Source organism: Megalobrama amblycephala, linkage group LG7 (genome assembly GCF_018812025.1).
Source record: "Megalobrama amblycephala isolate DHTTF-2021 linkage group LG7, ASM1881202v1, whole genome shotgun sequence".
NCBI classification, from domain to species: Eukaryota; Metazoa; Chordata; class Actinopteri; order Cypriniformes; family Xenocyprididae; genus Megalobrama; species Megalobrama amblycephala.
Window position 1 is genome coordinate 20,245,957 of NC_063050.1, and position 18,391 is coordinate 20,264,347.

General features: G+C 36.3%; 1 protein-coding gene across 2 annotated transcripts in view; it reads right to left on the minus strand.

Annotated features, from left to right (window-relative positions):
* bcl9 (BCL9 transcription coactivator) overlaps positions 1-18,391 on the minus strand; it is a 138,460-nt gene that overhangs the window by 60,396 nt on the left and 59,673 nt on the right. The gene's annotated exons all lie outside the window — the stretch shown is intronic.

Here is an 18,391-nt window from a genome sequence, read left to right on the forward strand (position 1 = left end):
CTTATGAAACACAAGCGATTAAAATAGCTCACGGCACTAACATGGCTTCCCCCATCAGAAATGAGCGAGTGCCGCTGATGTGCGCTCGCCTCCCCCGCTTTGATCCGGCCGGATGGTTTAGTCCATATTGTAATAAGTAGCAATTCTAGGTCAGGTTGACTTGCTATTGAATATAGTGTGACTGACGGCGGACTGACATCGATTCAAGCGCCTGTGCTCCGAATCCACCCGCTATGATTGGTCGTTCAGATATAGGTAATGGCTAATCAACGCAAGGAAGAGCTCAACAGTCTAGTAAGGACGCGGTGAATCGTGGTGTACTGCTGTTTTGTTGAGAGTGAGACATGAGAGAAGGTGTCAAAATATGACAGTCATAGTTCCTACCATTTATGTGACGTAAGATGCTACCACTCATATACATGGTTCCAGACCAATCCATATGTAAAGCTTTCTTTTATATATATATATATATATATATATAATCAGGATTAGCTCCACTAGGATTTACAATTCTCACTCAACACACATTAGAGAGAAACTCTGAAACACATTAGAGAAAAACCACCAGCACTCCAGATGAGATCACACAATTACATGTGTTTACTGTAATCTCAATATGCATACTACGTCAAATGAGTAGGCTATGATGAAACTGAATATGCAATATTCATAACAGGCAACAATTCCCGGATGAAGTGCAGCCATGCTTTGAAAGTACAGCATAAATGAGTATCACCATTTTAATAAACACACTACCACTATAAATACTTTACAGTTTAATTAATATATGTGACCCTGGACCACAAAACCAGCCATAAGGGTCAGTTTTTTGAAATTGAGATTGATACATCATCTGAAAGCTGAATAAATAAGCTTGGCAATATTGACAATATTTAGCCGAAATATGACTATTTGAAAATCAGGAAACTGAGGGTGCAAAAAAAAAAAAAAAAAAAAAAAAAAATCTAAATATTGAGATAATAGCCTTTAAAGTTGTCCACATTAGCAATGCATATTCACTCACAAAAATATTTTTTATATATATTTATGGTAGGAAATTTACAACATATCTTCATGGAACATGATCTTTACTTAATATCCTAATGATTTTTGGCATAAAGGAAAAAATCGATAATTTTGACCCATACAATGTATTGTTGGCTATTGCTATAAATACACCCGTGCGACTTAAGACTGGTTTTGTGTTCCAGGGTCACATATAATTATTGTATTGTTTTGCAATTTTATTTTTAATGCAAAATATAATTTTAAATTTTTTTCCTTTTGATTGTGGGGTAAAATATGACATGTTCTTGACAGGTTTTACCAAAACACACTTAGCCACAAATGGTAATATAGACTCTAAAAATGCTGGGTTAAAAACAACTCAAGTTGGGTCGAAAATAGAAAAACCCAGCGATTGAATTGTTTTAATGTTTGCCTAACGTGCTGGGCAGTTTTATTTAACCCAACTATTGTTTAAAAATGACTATGCCTGGTATAAAATGAACCTAAAATAGGTTGGAAATTAAAAATCAGACACATAATTATAGAGGCAACAATAATAATCAAAAGGTGAACATTTATTAATAAACGATTTAATGAATATTTTATTCATTAAACTTATTAAAGCGGAACTCGGTGAGATTTGCGAAGCTCCCCCTACTGGTTCCTTCAGTGAATCACACTGTCATAAATACTCCAAGCACAGCTCTGGACTACAACGACTACAATGCTCACCAGCGCAGTAGTTTTGCAAATACAGTACGAGAAATCTCGACGGAGGCGGGTAATTTTCGAAATTGTCTTATAAAGTCATAATATATATATTGTTTTTGAATTACCGTAAAGCATTTTGTCACTCTCGCGTGAACGTGAACATGAGGCGAGATTGTGTCGGGTCGGCGCAGCTCAACTTGCAAGTGCTGTTTTCTGGCCTAGACGTGCCAGAGGGGGTTAGTGCACGCCTCAAACACACCACTACAAGTCAATTAACCAATTAACTATTTATGAAGGTAAAAAAGTTACTTAGTTCTGCTTTAATAAATGTACATTTATTAAACATTAATAATTGTTCATTTAAAAAAATATTTGGGTTCATTTTAAGCAAGAAATGCAGTAATTTTTAAACAATAGTTGAGTTAAATAAGACTACCCAACCTGTTGGGCAAACAGTTAACCCAACTGCTGGGTTAAAACACCCAATCTGTAAAAAAAGAAATGTTAGTTTAACTTAAAAAAGTAAGTTACCTGGTTGCTTTAAAATTTTGGGTTCATTGAAATTAAAAATTTGAGTTAATACAATGAAGACAATTGGTTTAATCAACAGAAATTCAAAATATTATGTTATCTGAACCACATTATCTAAGTTTATTTGCCAAAAAAAAAAATGTTCTGATATCAAATCATGAAAGTAATTTTGGTTTGTCCATTTTCAACACAACTTGGGTTGTTTTTAACCCAGCATTTTTTAGAGTGTATAGTATTAAGAAATCTGCATTATTCAACAGGGGGAAAAAGTTTGGGGGTTTTTTTTGTATATTTTGAGGGCACATAGTTCATGTAAAACACTAGAATATACCACAGGTCCAACAATCTTTCCCAAAATCTTTTGCTAAACCCCTGTTTAAATGTCATTTGGAGAGACACAATCCTTATATCACCCTGTTCCACTGAGACACTCCGACAACAAAAACTCTTCTAGTGGCCAAAGAGAGCGGCAGAATACAAAGGATTTCATAAGTATAAGCTGAGCGCAAGAGCAGAAATATATTTACTTATTTAAACAACAAGAAATTGCTATTTATTCAAGCTTGAAATAGAGAGCGAGAGTAAACTAAAATACATTTCTCTTAATTTTGACAACAACAAAACAATAACTAGTGTGCGAGTGTGTTGAGTGTGTGAGAGCTCAGAGGTGACAGAATCTGTTGTTCACACTACAGAATATTAAATGCTGAGGAAGAGTAGAGGTGAGACTCATGGGATTAAATGCATTTGCTGGCAATCTAATCCTGAACCATCACTACCACCAACAAACCCAAGCGATTACACCGCCCGTTTGGGGGGGCTGGCTAAAAACAACAGTACCAGATTCTCTTTCCATCCTGGGGTGTGCTCAATTCCCCGTGATGTTAGCAATTGCTTTCTCGCTTTTTACCCACTGCTGAGTCCCGAACTGGGTCCCCCCAGGTAACAAAGGAGAGGAAAACCGATGATCTGTTGCCTTTTCCTCCAGCAGTGATATGTACAAACAGTGCTTCCCTGCTGATAGAAAGGAAATATATTAACTCTCTTCCAGGAGAGAAAAAACATGACGGTGTCTTAGTGGAGTATGAAGCTTTTACCTCTCTGCTCTATGAAGGAGAGAACAGGGACAGATGATGCTGTTTACATACATTAGTGTGCTCGACTGAGCTTTCCTGATAACTACCAAACACTGCCATGGAGTCACTGCTGTTTTAGTAATGATATACTATTATAGTTTTTATTAATATGTTGAATTAATTTTATCTTTATTTTTTCTGTTTTCATTTGTATCTTAGTTAGTTTTAGTCATTTTGTTGTGTTTTTGTCATTTTGATTATTTTTTTTAATACATCTGTATAGTTTTATCCATTTTTATTTATTTTAGTACTTCAGGTTAAACTAAATGAAAATAATAAATGTTGCATTGGCAACTAGATGAAATAAAAAAGATTCATCTTTTTATTTGACTTTTTAATTGTTTAGTTTAAAAAAAAATTAATGGTTTTGGTTTTAGTTAACAATAATAACAACCCTGCATGGAGTACACTGTAAGTTTTGGATTCAGTATCTTGCTTAGGATGCTGGTCAAAGGTGCGTTTTAGGCCAGAAACACGGTGAACAGGAACAACATTCCAATCAGATTTGAGGGACAAGTTTACAGTTTATGTCAACTTTAAGCTTACAACCAGGGTTAGGTGCTTCTAGATGGTGTTATTCACCTATCATTTCCCTCTGATAAAGCTGCAGTCTGTAAGTTTTGCCTCTTTGTCGCCATCTCTGTTCAAAACCTGTATTTGCAGTTATTTGTGGATTTATCATCTTTACGTGAGTTGTGCATCAGCACGGCTCGTCAGCGCGGATGAATCTAATGTTTTGAGGAGAATGTGGCTGTCGGAATCACAGATTGTAGTCTTGAAGTATGACCAAAATAAGAATTTTCACCGAAAAATGTCATTTGAACAAGTAACAAATCTGCCACTTTTGTTCTGACCAACTGAGAAAAAAAAGCATTACAGTAAATCGCGCTGTCAATGGTGATAAAATCTAACGATCGCTTAGCTCATATCACATCAAACTAGGGCTGCACAATTTATCGCACGCGATTTGGCAAAGGCTGCGATTATTTTATGCGCAGCTTGTCAGAGCTGTACGGCTCTGTGATCAGTAGTAAATGCTTCTCCATCTGAAAGCCAGAGGGTGCTCTTGAGCAGAAACTCAAAACCTGCCCTGCCGCAGAAGAAGATAACATGCATAATTCCAGGAAATCCCATACTATTGCTGTAGCTGAATAAACAGAAGATTGAAACGTTTTGATTGATTAAACATGATTAATAAACACACGACTGCCTTATTCTGTGTAAGAAGCCACATCATCTCACAGAAGGATGCTCAACTGCTGTTATGAAGTGAGTTTGGAGAAAAAACATATTATTAAATGTTTTCTTTTGTTGGACAAGATGTTAATAAATGCTTCTCATGTCTGGAAAGATGTTTGACGTGTGTTGTTTTTTTCAAATGCACATTATAAGCGATTCAAACTTTCAGATGTTTTCATATGGATTAGCATTTGGAGCCATAATTCATTGACAAGCCACGCATAAAAAAATGATTGCAGCTATGCGATTTCATAATCGCACTAAGACTCGTTTAAGCGCGATTTCAATGGGTTTTTTCAAATCGTACAATTAATCGTGCAGCCCTACATCAAACCATGCAAATTATTAATATTGTTATACTTTGTTCTCAAATTGTTAATGTTAACAACATTAGCATTGTGTTACTATGTGCATTTAGTTTATATTAGCGTTACCTGTAGATTTCAATTTCTATACAGTCTAATCACTAATGTTAATTTGTCATACAATCTGTTTAACTATTCCAGCTGCTGTGATAAAAGGCTATAAATGATCCTTCACCTGCAGCATCCTCACTTGCCATATAGCCCACTAGCTGGGACTTGTTATTTATGTAACAGACACGACAACATAACAATGCAAAGACGAATGGCGGCATGCTTGAATTTCCCGCTGAAACCCACCAGTACCACTCAAATTAGAAAACAGTATTACAAGCTTACCGTTGTGACTTGGCTAAGGTAAGGCGATAGTTTTGAACACTGGCTGGTTATGTACTTGTTCAAAAATTGATTTTGGATCATTTTTAACCAAAAAAAGTTACGGACAGCAGCTTTAAGGATAAGTTATGGGTAAGGTTAGGTTTAGGGGTAGGACTACATTTTTAGACAGGAATGTTATTCCAGGATCAACAAAACATTTTGACCCAGGAACATGTCTTACTTGGCAAATCACAGTGACCCAGAAGCACACTCTACGCAAACATACAATCTAAAAATTCTGGGTTAAATGTTTGCCCAACATGCTGGGCAGTTTTATCTAACCAAACTATTGTTTAAAAATTACTTATATGGCTGGCTTAAAATGAACCCAAAATAGGTTGGAAATTAAAAATCTGACACATAATTATTAGAGGCAACAATAATAATCAAAAGGTGAACATTTATTAAAAAGAAATTTAATAAATGTTTATTGTTTAATTATTCATTCAACTTATTAATAAATGTTAATCTATTAAACATATTGATAAATGTTCATTTCCAACATATTTTGGGTTCATTTTAAGCAAGCAATACAGTAATTTTTAAACAATAGTTGAGTTAAATAAAACTACCCAGCATGTTGGGCAAACATTTAACCCAACCGCTGAGTTAAAACAACCCATTTGCTGGGTTTGTCCATTTTCAACCCAACTTGGATTGTTTTTAACCCAACATTTGTTTTAGAGTGTATTTCCCACGCATTACTGTGAAGGTAGTTTTAGTTGTTAACTTCAAATATCTGTGCCATTAAAAGTAAATATGCTTTTATTCAAGTAGCTTGTTAGCTTAATTAACTTGCTCAGCAAGATTGTCTTCTCGAAAGAGAATATTTGCTGTGTAGAAGACTGAATATTGCTGATGCCTGTTATAGCGCCCCTTGTGGCAGTGATGTGTCAAATCAAGCTTGTCTAGCTAAAAGCATTCATGTTCATGTACCTGTTTTGGACCTTACTGTTGATTTGACACCAGTTTTTTGGGATGCTCTAATAATGACTATGATGGGGATGAAGATGTGTTGGAAACATAAGTCCTTGAAGCCATATGTCACAGGTGTGTTTAATCAAGTGTCACCAGGTGACATCTGGTTGAATGAAAGAGCACAAACAAGATCTGATGTAGACACACTGATCACTGTCTTGATCTAGCTGTCAAATATTAACCCTGTAAAGCCTGGCATATGAAATAATAGTCCAAAAAAAATCACCTAAAAAATGGAACAGTTTATTGAACTTTTAGATAAAGTCTAAACACGTTTTAACATGATTTTTCTAAAAAATGATGCACGGATAGTCAAGTAAACCAAAGTTGCTAAGTGTTCATCTTGAAATAGGACTTACATTTACTTTATAAAAATCAGTAAAACATGTCACAGCAAAAAGACACGTGAACCACAACCTGTTGGTAGGCATTTTTATATTTATACTAAAAGGCCTTTTTACTTTCTTTTAAAAAATATAAAAGATCAATCAGACAACAGAAGGCATGTATGTGTACAACAGGCCTTAGAAATTTGTGTATCAAATATGAACAGTAGGCTTTATAGGGTTAAATTTTTTATTTAACAGAAAGTGATGCGAGAGGCAATTACAATCCACAAGCTTTTCAAAATGTTTAGCCAAAATGAAAAATAAAACAATAATGAGGCATAAACGATTCATGAAACAGTAATAATGTAAAAGGTAACATACAAAAATGTCAAAACATTTGTTAGATAGACAAAAGGTCCTTGTGTATTATATATATGGTGTATATATTTTTTCTACACTATTTTGTTAGTTTTTTGTCAAATGTTTAGTCACCACTTAAATCTGTTTCTTTAACTGTCCCTTTCTGCTCAACCTTCAACCTTCCCTCTCATTTTGCTCTTACCTCATTCCCTCAGGGTCAAATATCAACTACAACTGCTTCAGCTGCATTAAAATGCATAAATGTGTTTTGAAAAGAACAATTAACATGTCATCAACATGCCACTTAATACCAAACAATTTAATCAAGCACCATAATTTATTCGATAATAGCATATCAAAGCTCTGAATTAAAACAAGAGTTATCAAAATGAATTTGTCTAAATGTTGTTTACAAAATTAAATAATACATTTAACTAACTTGGGCATTCATTTTTTTTTAAATTGAATGTTAATTAGAGAAGAAGTGAAATGCTCGATTGATCATGTGTGCAATGCTTACGTTTTTTTTTCATTGCTGCCAGTGTGAGAGAGCTATGATCTCTCTTCAACTTTTGGCTGAAGTTTGAAGGAAAGATTTTTTGGCCGCAGTCATATCCGCCTCGCCAGGACAGAAGGTCTTTCGACTCTGCACAAACGTCACAGCAAAACAAACTTCCTTCGCTGGGCTCCTTTTTAATTTATTTCTACGATTTTGGCAGCATGCATAGCTTAGTTGCACCATCCATCCTCTCTTTCTCTCTCCGTTTCTCTAATGTTTATTTCCCTCTTGCCGCTCTACCCTCTTTCTCCCTTCAACCTCTATCTCATTCGTCTCTGTGTTGCGCACTCTGTCACTGTAATAGGAAACATTTCTCTCTATATCCCTGGTAAATGGCTTCAGTTTTACACAAAGAGAGTCAAAAGCAATACCAGCATGCTACGTAAATGCCTCATGTGCTCAGTATACGACATGAACGTATTAAGAGGTTGGAGCCATGGTGCAGCAGTAAGCAACAGGTTGAGTCAGCGCTCAGTTGCTGCAGGTTCAAGTCCGACAAGTCAGTTCACTCGGCTGCCATCTTGGTAACGCCTCCAGACAATTCATTTCTATGTAGAAAAGGGAAAGACCAAAATCTTCAAATACACTAGCGTCCCTAAAATTTGTGGTTGATAAGATTTAATGTTTTTGAAAGAAGTCTTTTAGTCATTTATTTGATCAAAATTACTGTAAAACATAATATAAAATGGACAAACCAAGCAATTGGGTTGTTTTAACCCAGTGAATGGGTTGTTTTAATCGAGCGGTTGGGTTAAATGTTTGCGCAACCTGCTGGGTAGTTTTATTTAACTCAACTATTGTTAAAAAATTACTGCATTGCTTGCTTTTGGACCCACAGTATGTAAGAAGTTTAATGAATAATAATTAAACATTTATTAAATTGCTTATTAACAAATATTCACCTTTTTATTATCATTGTTGCCTCTAGTAATTATGTGTCTGGTTCTTAATTTTCAACCTGTTTTGGGTTCATTTTAAGCCAGTCATACATTAATTTTTGGGTTAAATAAAACTGCCCAGCAGGTTGGGCAAACATTTAACCCAACCGCTGGGTTAAAACAACCCAATCTTTGGGTTTGTCCATTTTCAACCCAGCATTTTTAGAGTGAAATTTAAAATATAATTTATTCATATGATGGCAAAGCTGATTTGGTGCTTACATTTCTTATTATCAATGATAAAACAGTTGTGCTGCTTAATATTTTTGTGGAAACTGATACATTTTTTTCACAATTCTTTGACGAATAGAAAGTTCAAAAGAACAATGTTTATTCAAAATATAAATGTTTTGTAACATATAAATGTCTAATTGACATGTATAATAAATGCATAATTGATAAATAAAATTTAAAAAAAGCTAAATAAATTCTGAAAAAAAGAAAGAAAAACAGAAAGAAAGAAGACTGACTCCCAACTTTTGAATGGTAGTGTGTCTACCAAGGTTATATTTCAATACATATTTTTATATATATCTGACAAGCATTGTATAATAAATTATGCTTCTTTAGTTCAAATCTATGCATTTTATGTAAAGAAACTAGCTTCCATTCTTACAGCCAAAATATTGTGTAAATGACTTCATGATTTTATTATTTTTTCCTCATGCTTTCAACTTAAACTTTCTCTGTGGAAGATGTGTCCTTATCCCATACATTTTCTCTTTCCCAAACAATTTCTTGTCACTTAAAGGTGGGCTAAGTAGATTTTCAAAAACGGTGTTGAACATTGTTGATATTTAAAATCAACCCAAACAAACCCAACCCTCTCTTTATTGCCCCACCTCCAAAACTTACTCTCCAATCCTAACCACCCTGCTCCAAGTCGGTCTCGAACCCCGGCCCGTTTGCTGCTGGCAGGGGAGGCGAGTGCACTGACAATAACGCTAGAGTTATTCTCTAGCGGTCATCAGTGCGCAGTGGTTTACCTGCACAGCTCTCACTATCTGGCCTCTGTTACACACGCAATGCGAGAGTGGATGTCTGTTTATCACAGCTGACGCGCAACAAAATGCTTCACGAAAAATAAAGCGCAGTTGATGAATGACAAGGAAGCACAAAAAATGAACATACAGTACACAAATATAGTATACAAACAAGTGTCTGTTGTTAGTTGCAAACAGCACAGCAGCTCCAGACAATCAACACCATGTTACTCACATGAACGGGATCAAAGAAGCCTCCGCGCCTGTTTTCAGGCCTTCCCACTTAGCTCTCTCCAGCACTGGAAAGCTTTTCTAATATTAACGGGGGTCCTAAAGATCTTGACCAGTCATAAATCTTCATTCCAGTGATATTCTTTTGAGCTCTTTTGTATAGTGTTTCATCATCTCTTTCTGCAGTTTTTTTCCCTCTTGCTCGTTCTCTCTCCTCGACTGTCCGACGCCACCCAAATGTTGATTGGTTACACGTTTGTTGTTGGTGTCGGCTTGACTAACTTCCAAACAGTGTTTTTGAAAATCTACTCACCCCACCTTTAATGCAATTTTTTTTCTAATGAGGCAGAATTCCCCCAAAAAGTTCCACATAAACTGTACATTAGTTAATGGTATTATAGAAAGTAAATATACATATAGGGTACAACGGGGCTAAAGGCACACCTTCACCACTCTCAAAGTATATGATTGCAGGAAAAATATATATGTTTGCATTGAACATTGATGGAACAACAAATTTTGTGTGAAAAAATCATGAAGTGGTTAATTTTGTTTATAAATCTTATAAATGTATGAGGTGGTGAGGGGGGCCTTTTACCCCACACATGGGGTAAAAGGCCCCCCAGCATGGGGTAAAAGGCACACAGTATTCATACAAAAATACTTTAGCTAAAATAATATGTTTTTAATAATGACTCGGTTAATACTTGTTCAAAAGAATCACTTTAGCAAAGTTTGTACTATTTTCTGGTTATTTTGATAAATAATAGAATTCATTTTTGTTCAATAAATATACTGCCATTAAAATAGGCCTATGTAATATATTTTTGTATATAAAATATAAAAATAGATTTTAAAAATACAGAAATACAGAAACAAACATATTTTAAAAAGTAAAGTTTCTGAAAGCATTGAAGGAGATCCCATAATAGCCTATTTAATGTAGATTTACAGTAGTAACAATAAATATGTTATTATGATATGATTAATATATTTTAAAATATGATTGTTTCATAAATATGGTGATCATCTCTAAGATGGATACCCAGTTTGATCTATGATATTTGCTATGTGAATCTAACCATGTCATGTCAAGAAATGGAAAAGTCAGCCAGCTATTCATTAACATTAGGGGTGTGACGAGACAGGTATCTCACGAGACGAGACTCGAGATTGAGTTCACGAGACGAGACGAGACAAGATTTTTACACACTATTTTTAAGAAATCCTCAATGGCGAAATACATGACTAGAAAAAATATTCTGCAGGTGTCTTTAAAATGTTTTAACTAATCATCTTGTAATGAATGTAATTTCAGTTCTACTGAGTATAATTATCATATGCAGTAAAAGACAACAACACTCAAGTACTGTAAAAGGTTTTGCTACTAACTCAACTGACTGACTTCTCTTCTGTATTTCAGTCTCTTCAGACCTTACTGTACATGATTTATGAGCTTCTACAACTTTTGACCTCCTAACTGAACTCCTTTCCTCAAACTGATCATAAAAACAGTATAAATAAAAATGGTAACACTTTACAATAAGGTCTCATTTATTAACATTAATTAACCAACATCAACTAACAATGAGCAATATATTTGCTACAGTATTTATTAATCTTTGTTTATGTTAGTTAATAGTCATTCATTGTTAGTTCATGATAGTTCACAGTGCATTAACTAATGTTAACAAATGAAACCTTATTGTTTGTGCTTAATAAGATTAAGAGAAAACTGTTATTCATTTTTTATGGTAATTACTTTACAATAAGTGCAACCAAAGTGCAAATAAGACCAAATTTTTCTTTGATACAGAGCTCAGAGGTTACAACTACGCTGCCCAGCCTAAGATAGCTTTCATATTGAGAGATATTTGCATTCATCAGGGAGCCGCTTTCAAAATGCGGGGTATTGAAATCGCGTTTGAATGCGCGCGCGCGTTTACTTTCACTTTTAGCGATCGCGCGTAACTCTGTAAATATGGAGCGGTGGCAACCATTATCCAACTGAATTAAATGGTTTTTATTTAAATACAAAGCAAAACGACAGTGGAGGCGTAATGTAAACGAAGCGTGGCATATTCTTTCCTAATCATCCTAACACTCTGTCATGGCAACAACATCACGAGACTACTTTTCGCCTCTACGAGAAGTCTCGTCACATATTAGTCTCGCGAGATCTCGTGCCACGAGATCTCGTCACACCCCTAATTAACATATTAATTATTGTGCCTTTTGCCCCAACAGCAGGGGCGCTTTTTACCCCAAATACCATACTTTTACATATTCTTCCGTTATTGAAAAACTGTTGCTTGAATTACCTTGAACAAAACTGAAAATCATTAAGAAGACCTTTGTCTGAAAATACAAACATTAATTTAATGGATTCTTATTTGATACTTAAATCAACAACATTTTAAAAACATAAAATATTAGATCAAACTACCTCAGAATCAACTTTGCGTTGCTGCCCGCGATCGCATCAAAGATCAGACAAATTTGCACGTGCATTTTGAAAAGCAGATATTTAGGAAAGTGCTGCGGCAAGTTTTTGTGCCATCTAGTGGTTTAGAGAAAAATAAAATCAAAGGTGCCTTTTGCCCCCCCGCGCCTTTAGCCCCGTTGTACCCTATTAGTCAATGGACTCGTACTAAATGATACCCTCAGCCCATGAGGTCTCATCCAAGCCATTCAAATTCTTTAATAGACAAAATGTCTTGTTTTTAACATGGTTGTAATTCTGTAGTTTTAGTGAATATCCAAACGGCTATAGCATTCCAACACCCACACAAGTCTCTCTAGGCCTTTGCCTAAGCCATTAGATGTTATCTTCAACAGAAATGGATGTGCTTGTCCCCCACTAGAAGGTGAGGACTGGACCACCAAGGCTGTGTTGATGGGGGGTTTACACATGTCATCTGTTCAGGCATGCAGGTATCCAGTCATTATGTAGCTGTAGTTGTGGATTCTACCTGCACGCCAGCCCCTATGCCACATTTCAAACGCAGGTGTCCCTGTCTTCTGCCATCTACCTTTAGAGATACAAATACCTCAACACACTAAACTCAAGAGTTTCTATGGACACTAATAAACATCTAAGCACAATAAACATTTACACAAACTGCATCTTTTCGCTTCCCTCTCATGTTAACCATTGTCTCTCATTGTTAGTGTGTCTCAGATGGTGTTTACTGTAATGTAGCTGTGGCGGTTTGTGGTTGTCAGGGTGGCTGAGGAGGCCATTGTGGCGTTTACTAAACAGACTGAGGTTTTCTTCACTCAACAACACATTTATTCCCACATCTTTTCTCTAGTCAGCAACATGAGATCGGTTTTTAAGAGCTTTAGTGTTTTTAATAGGTGTCCTTTGATGTTCCCGTGTATCTAATACTGCTCCTAATCACTTCACACACACTAGGGTTGGGCCAATAGACGATGCCACCGTCCATCGCCGATGACTGACAGACATCATGATGTTGATATCCTCTAGTAGTTTTATCTAAAGCCAAACGCACATCATCTGATGCCACTTTGGTAGACATCGCCCAAACCCTACCACACACTAGAGTGCCTAGTGGCTAATGGTCTCGCAACCTAAAGTTTGTGAATTTAAACCTTTTAGACTATTGTGTCCCTTATAGGGGTTCTTAACGATGAGTGAAAACATGGAAATATCATGGAATTATAAAATAGTGATTTTCAGACATTGCTGTTATTGTTAACTAAAAACTTAAACTATTGGCTACGTTAAAATTAATAATAGCAAAATATTAATAAATACTATCATAGTAAATAAGACTAAAATAACACTGCTTGAAAAGCCATGGAAATTTCAATATACACCAATGAGCCAAAACATTATGACCACCTAGCTAATGTGCTGTTGGTCCTCTGTGTGCTGCCAAAACAGCACCATCACACCAAGGCATGGACTCTACAAGACCCCTGAAGGTGTTTTGTGGTCTTTGGCACCAAGACAATAGTAACAAATCCTTCAAGTCCTGTAGGTTGTGGGGTGGAGCAGCCAAACTTGTTGGATCAAACTTGTTGGTCCAGCACATCCCACAGATGCTCAATTGGATTGAGATCTGGGGAATTTAGAGGCCGAGGCAACACCTTGCACCCTTGCACTCTTCATCATGTTCCTCAAACCATTCCTGAACAATGTGTGCAGTGTGGCAGGTGCATTATACTGGTGAAAGAGGCATTTCCACCAGGGAACACCATTGTCATGAAGGAGTGTAGCTGGTCTGCAACAATGTTTTTGTAGGTAATGTGTCAAATGTACGTCCACATGAATGGCCGGACTCAGGGTTTCCCAGCAGAACATTATCCAGAGCATCACACTCCCTCCACTGGCTTGTCGTCATTCCACACATGTACACGGCCATCTACGTGATGTTAAGGAAAATGGGATTCACTGGACCAAACGACCTTCTTCCACTGCTCCAAGGTCCAGTTCTGACACTTGCAACACTTTCAACGGTGGACAGGGGACATCATAGGCACTCCTTCCATAACCATCATTAAAATTTTGTGTGACTTGTGCCACAGTAGATCTTCTGTTGGCTCAGACCAGGCGGGATAGCCTTTGTTGCCCTTGTGCATTGATAAGCCTTGGGAACCCAACACCCTGTCGCCAGTTTGTGGGTTGTCGCTCCTCGGACCACTGTTTGTAAAATCCTCACCACTGCTGACCGGGAGCAACACAGAAGCCCTGCCATTTCAGAGATACTCTGAGCCAGTCGTCTTGCCATAACAATTTGACCCTTGTCAAAGTCACTCAGATTTTTATTCCTGCCCATTTCTCATGAATCATGTTGATTTTGAGAATTGATTCTTTGCTTACCAGACCTTAATATATGGCCTTGATAGAAGATGATCAACGATATTCACTTCACCTGTGACTGGTCATTATGTTTTGGCTCATCGGTGTTCAGTATGTAAGTATCATTTTTTATGACTTTTCAGGGCCTGGAAATCATTTGATAGATAGATAGATAGATAGATAGATAGATAGATAGATAGATAGATAGATAGATAGATAGATAGATAGATAGATAGATAGATAGATAGATAGATAGATAGATAGATAGATAGATAGATAGATAGATAGATAGATAGATAGATAGATAGATAGATGAAATATGTCAACAGAGGAAAGAAAACTCCACTCGTTGAACCATTTATTGAGGTCTTTAAGGCACACTCTGAAAAATGTTGACTTTGTGAAACACAAATGTACATCAATACACATTAGAATCAGTATAAGTGCCTCCCTGCAGATCTAGGACCGGCTCTAGAGAGCCCCTCCACCCCATGGGCAGCGTGACTCAGCAAATCCTGGCAAATAGGCCAGTCAGCACGGCTGCCAGTCAGTCACTAGGTCATCAGGCCAGCCAGCCAACCAGCCAGCAGGATGTCTATATATACTGTGCAGAGCGAGCACGTCTTTGAGTCAGATAAATAATTGAAGAGCGCATTCATTAGCCTAGATAATTTAGCTTAAACACTGGCTTCAATCCACCACAATCAGAAGTCATTACCTCACAATAAGCAAGAGGAACATTCAAAAAGTTATAAGCCAACACCTGCCAATCAAACAGGGAGGAATAGATTGTGCCTGATGCCAGTGGAGGAAGGAAAGAACAGCAGTGTGCACTCAGGGAAACGCTGTTAGAAAAGAAAGCTGTAAGGTTTATGAAGGCATACAGCAAGACTAAAGAAAGATATTCCTCCCAGCCACCCTGAAACTGTCTGCTCTCTGCTGGGCCCCTCGACCCGCTTGGAGGATCGCCAGAACACATACATACAAACACTGTCAAACCCACAGCACATCCACAATTTCTAAAAAACATACACATCAGCTTATTCCAGTACAGAAAGGCATACAGACATGCACACAAACTCTAAACTCATAGACCGCATATTTATCACTTTATTTAAAAGGAGTCATATTATGAATAAATCATTATTCATTATGAATGGACCTTTTAACATAGGAAGTAAGGGAAAAGAATCCTCCAGAAAAATCTTCTTTGCACAGCGTAATATTGCTTTAATAAAACAGTTCAGTATGTTAATAATTAGTAACTTATACATTAGACACAATATTGCCAGTTACTACTACATTTTGTTTGCGAGTGAATCAGCACTGTTAAACGAATTGGTTAACGATTCAATGACTCATTAATAAATATGGGCTGAATCCGAAATCGCCCCTTATACCCTCAAATAGGGCACTGTTTGAGGGAACAGCCATTTGTAGAGGTGTCTGAAACCATAGTGGACGTTATCGAGTGCACTCATTGTACAACCGTACAACTCTTTTTTTTTTTTTTTAAGATTTATTTTTGGCGTTTTTGTCTTTATTATGATAGGACAGTGATTAGACAGGAAGCAAAGTAGGAGAGAGAGAGAGGGGGACGTGATCGGGAAAGGACCACGAGCCGGGAATCGAACTCGGGTCGCCGGAAGCACATTGACGCTACATGTTGGCGAGCTACCCATGAGGCCATCGGCGCCAACCCGATGCACGCTTAACGACTGTCCGAATTCACTCACTTGTTTTCATCCTCTCCTTCAAGTGAACTGTATTAGTGAACTAACGTAGGGAATAGTAATTGAGGGTTTAGGGAGCGATTTTGGATTCAGCCACAGTCATTTGTTTTATTCCTGAATTAATCAGTGTTTTGAACACTCAATCAATGACTCACTCATGAATCAATCAATGACTCACTCATAAACATTCACTTGTCGCCACCAATTGGCATAACAAAACCCTCCATTAAAGTCACCATGAAATCAAAATAGAAGTTTGGCTTTTAGTATGAATATGTTAGCCTTACTGTTATCTATAAGCTAGTGTGTTCCAAAACAATGACAAAATTCGCATTTAGCAAAACCTGTCCTAATTTAAAGAAAACAAGTTGATAAAAGGATTGAATCCAGTGTTTGGTGATGAAATGGCATAACAAGTGATTTATAAGTTATTTTTCTGCAGGAAAAAAGTTAAATTTCTGTCATTGATTGCTCGGCCTTGTGTTGTTCTGCACCCGTGGGACCTTTGTTCACCTTCAGAACACAAATTAAGATATGTGGTAATTTTGTTGCTTTCAATGGAGGATAAAAAAACCTCTTGGATTTCATCAGAATGTCTTGGTTTGTGTTCTGGGGGTAAGCAGGGGTCTTGCGGGTGTGGAACGACATGAGGGTAGGAGATAAATGACAGAAATTTCATTTTTGGGTGAACTTAATTGTGGAATTTACTTTAAATTTCTGAGTGAAAATTGTTTCTATACCATTTTTCTTTCAGTGCACTGTACCTTGTGTTATGGAAATTAAACTGAGTAACTCCCCCCCCAAAAAAAAAAAAAATTTGCATTTAGAAGATACAAGCGTTCAAAACTTAGTCTCTCACTTACAGAAGAGGATTAGGGCCAAGCAATAATAAAAAAAATAAAACCATCTCGAGATTAAAGTTGTTAAATTTCGAGAAAAAAATCGTTAAATTTCGAGAAAAAAGTCGAGATAAAATGTTGAGAATTAACTCGTTAAATTACGAGAAAAAAACTCGTTAAATTTCGAGAAAAAAGTCGAGATAAAATGTTGAGAATAAACTCGTTAAATTACGAGAAAAAAGTCGTTAGATTACGAGAAAAAAGTATTTTTTGTGAAAAAAGATAAAATGTTGAGAATAAAGTCATTTAGTCACTTTTTTCTCATAATTTAATGACTATATTCTCAACATTTTATCGACTTTTTTCTCGAAATTTAACAACATTTTTCTCATAATTTAACGAATTTGTTCTCGTAATCTAACGACTTTTTTTCTCGTAATTTAATTACTTTATTCTCAACATTTTATCTCGACTTTTTTCTCGAAATTTAATGAGTTTTTTCTCGTAATTTAATGAGTTTATTCTCAACATTTTATTTCGACTTTTTTCTCGAAATTTAACGAGTTTTTTCTCGAAATTTAACAACTTTAATCTCGAGATGGTTTTATTTTTTTATTATTGCTTGGCCCTAATCCTCTTCCGTACTCACTTGCGCCAATACGGATCAATGATTTTGATGACATCATGCTGCACTTCAGCTTCTCATCAGATTTTCTGTCCAATCAAATGCTCTCTAGAATCTAAAGCGTCCCGCCCCCTACATTATAAATAGTCTCTGAAGCTGCATAGCTAAAATTGGTCACTTTCTTACACATTTACTGTTTTCTACATGGTGAATGGCACATAGTGCACTATATAGGTGATAGGGAATGATTAAGACAGTGTAAATTTTCCATTGAGGCGACTGAAGTCTGGTTTCGTGTCAAGCAAACCGCAACAACGCGCATGCGGTCTGCTCCCGTCTAAAGACACGATACGTTGAAATGCAGTAAATGTGCCGCACCTAAAGTCTTAAGGGTACAGCAGCAAAAATCAATGTATTTAATTGGAAAATGTAAATCATGTAAGACTAAATTTAATGTTTTGGTCCAAAAAGCTTCATCTAATATTATAACATGACCACCTAATATTATAACATGACTATTATTTTTAAATTAAAAGTAATTTAATTATTTTTTAATAATTCAAAAAAACGCTATTAGTCCCTTAAAAACAAGCTCCACAAATGCAGATATGACTTTCTCTTTT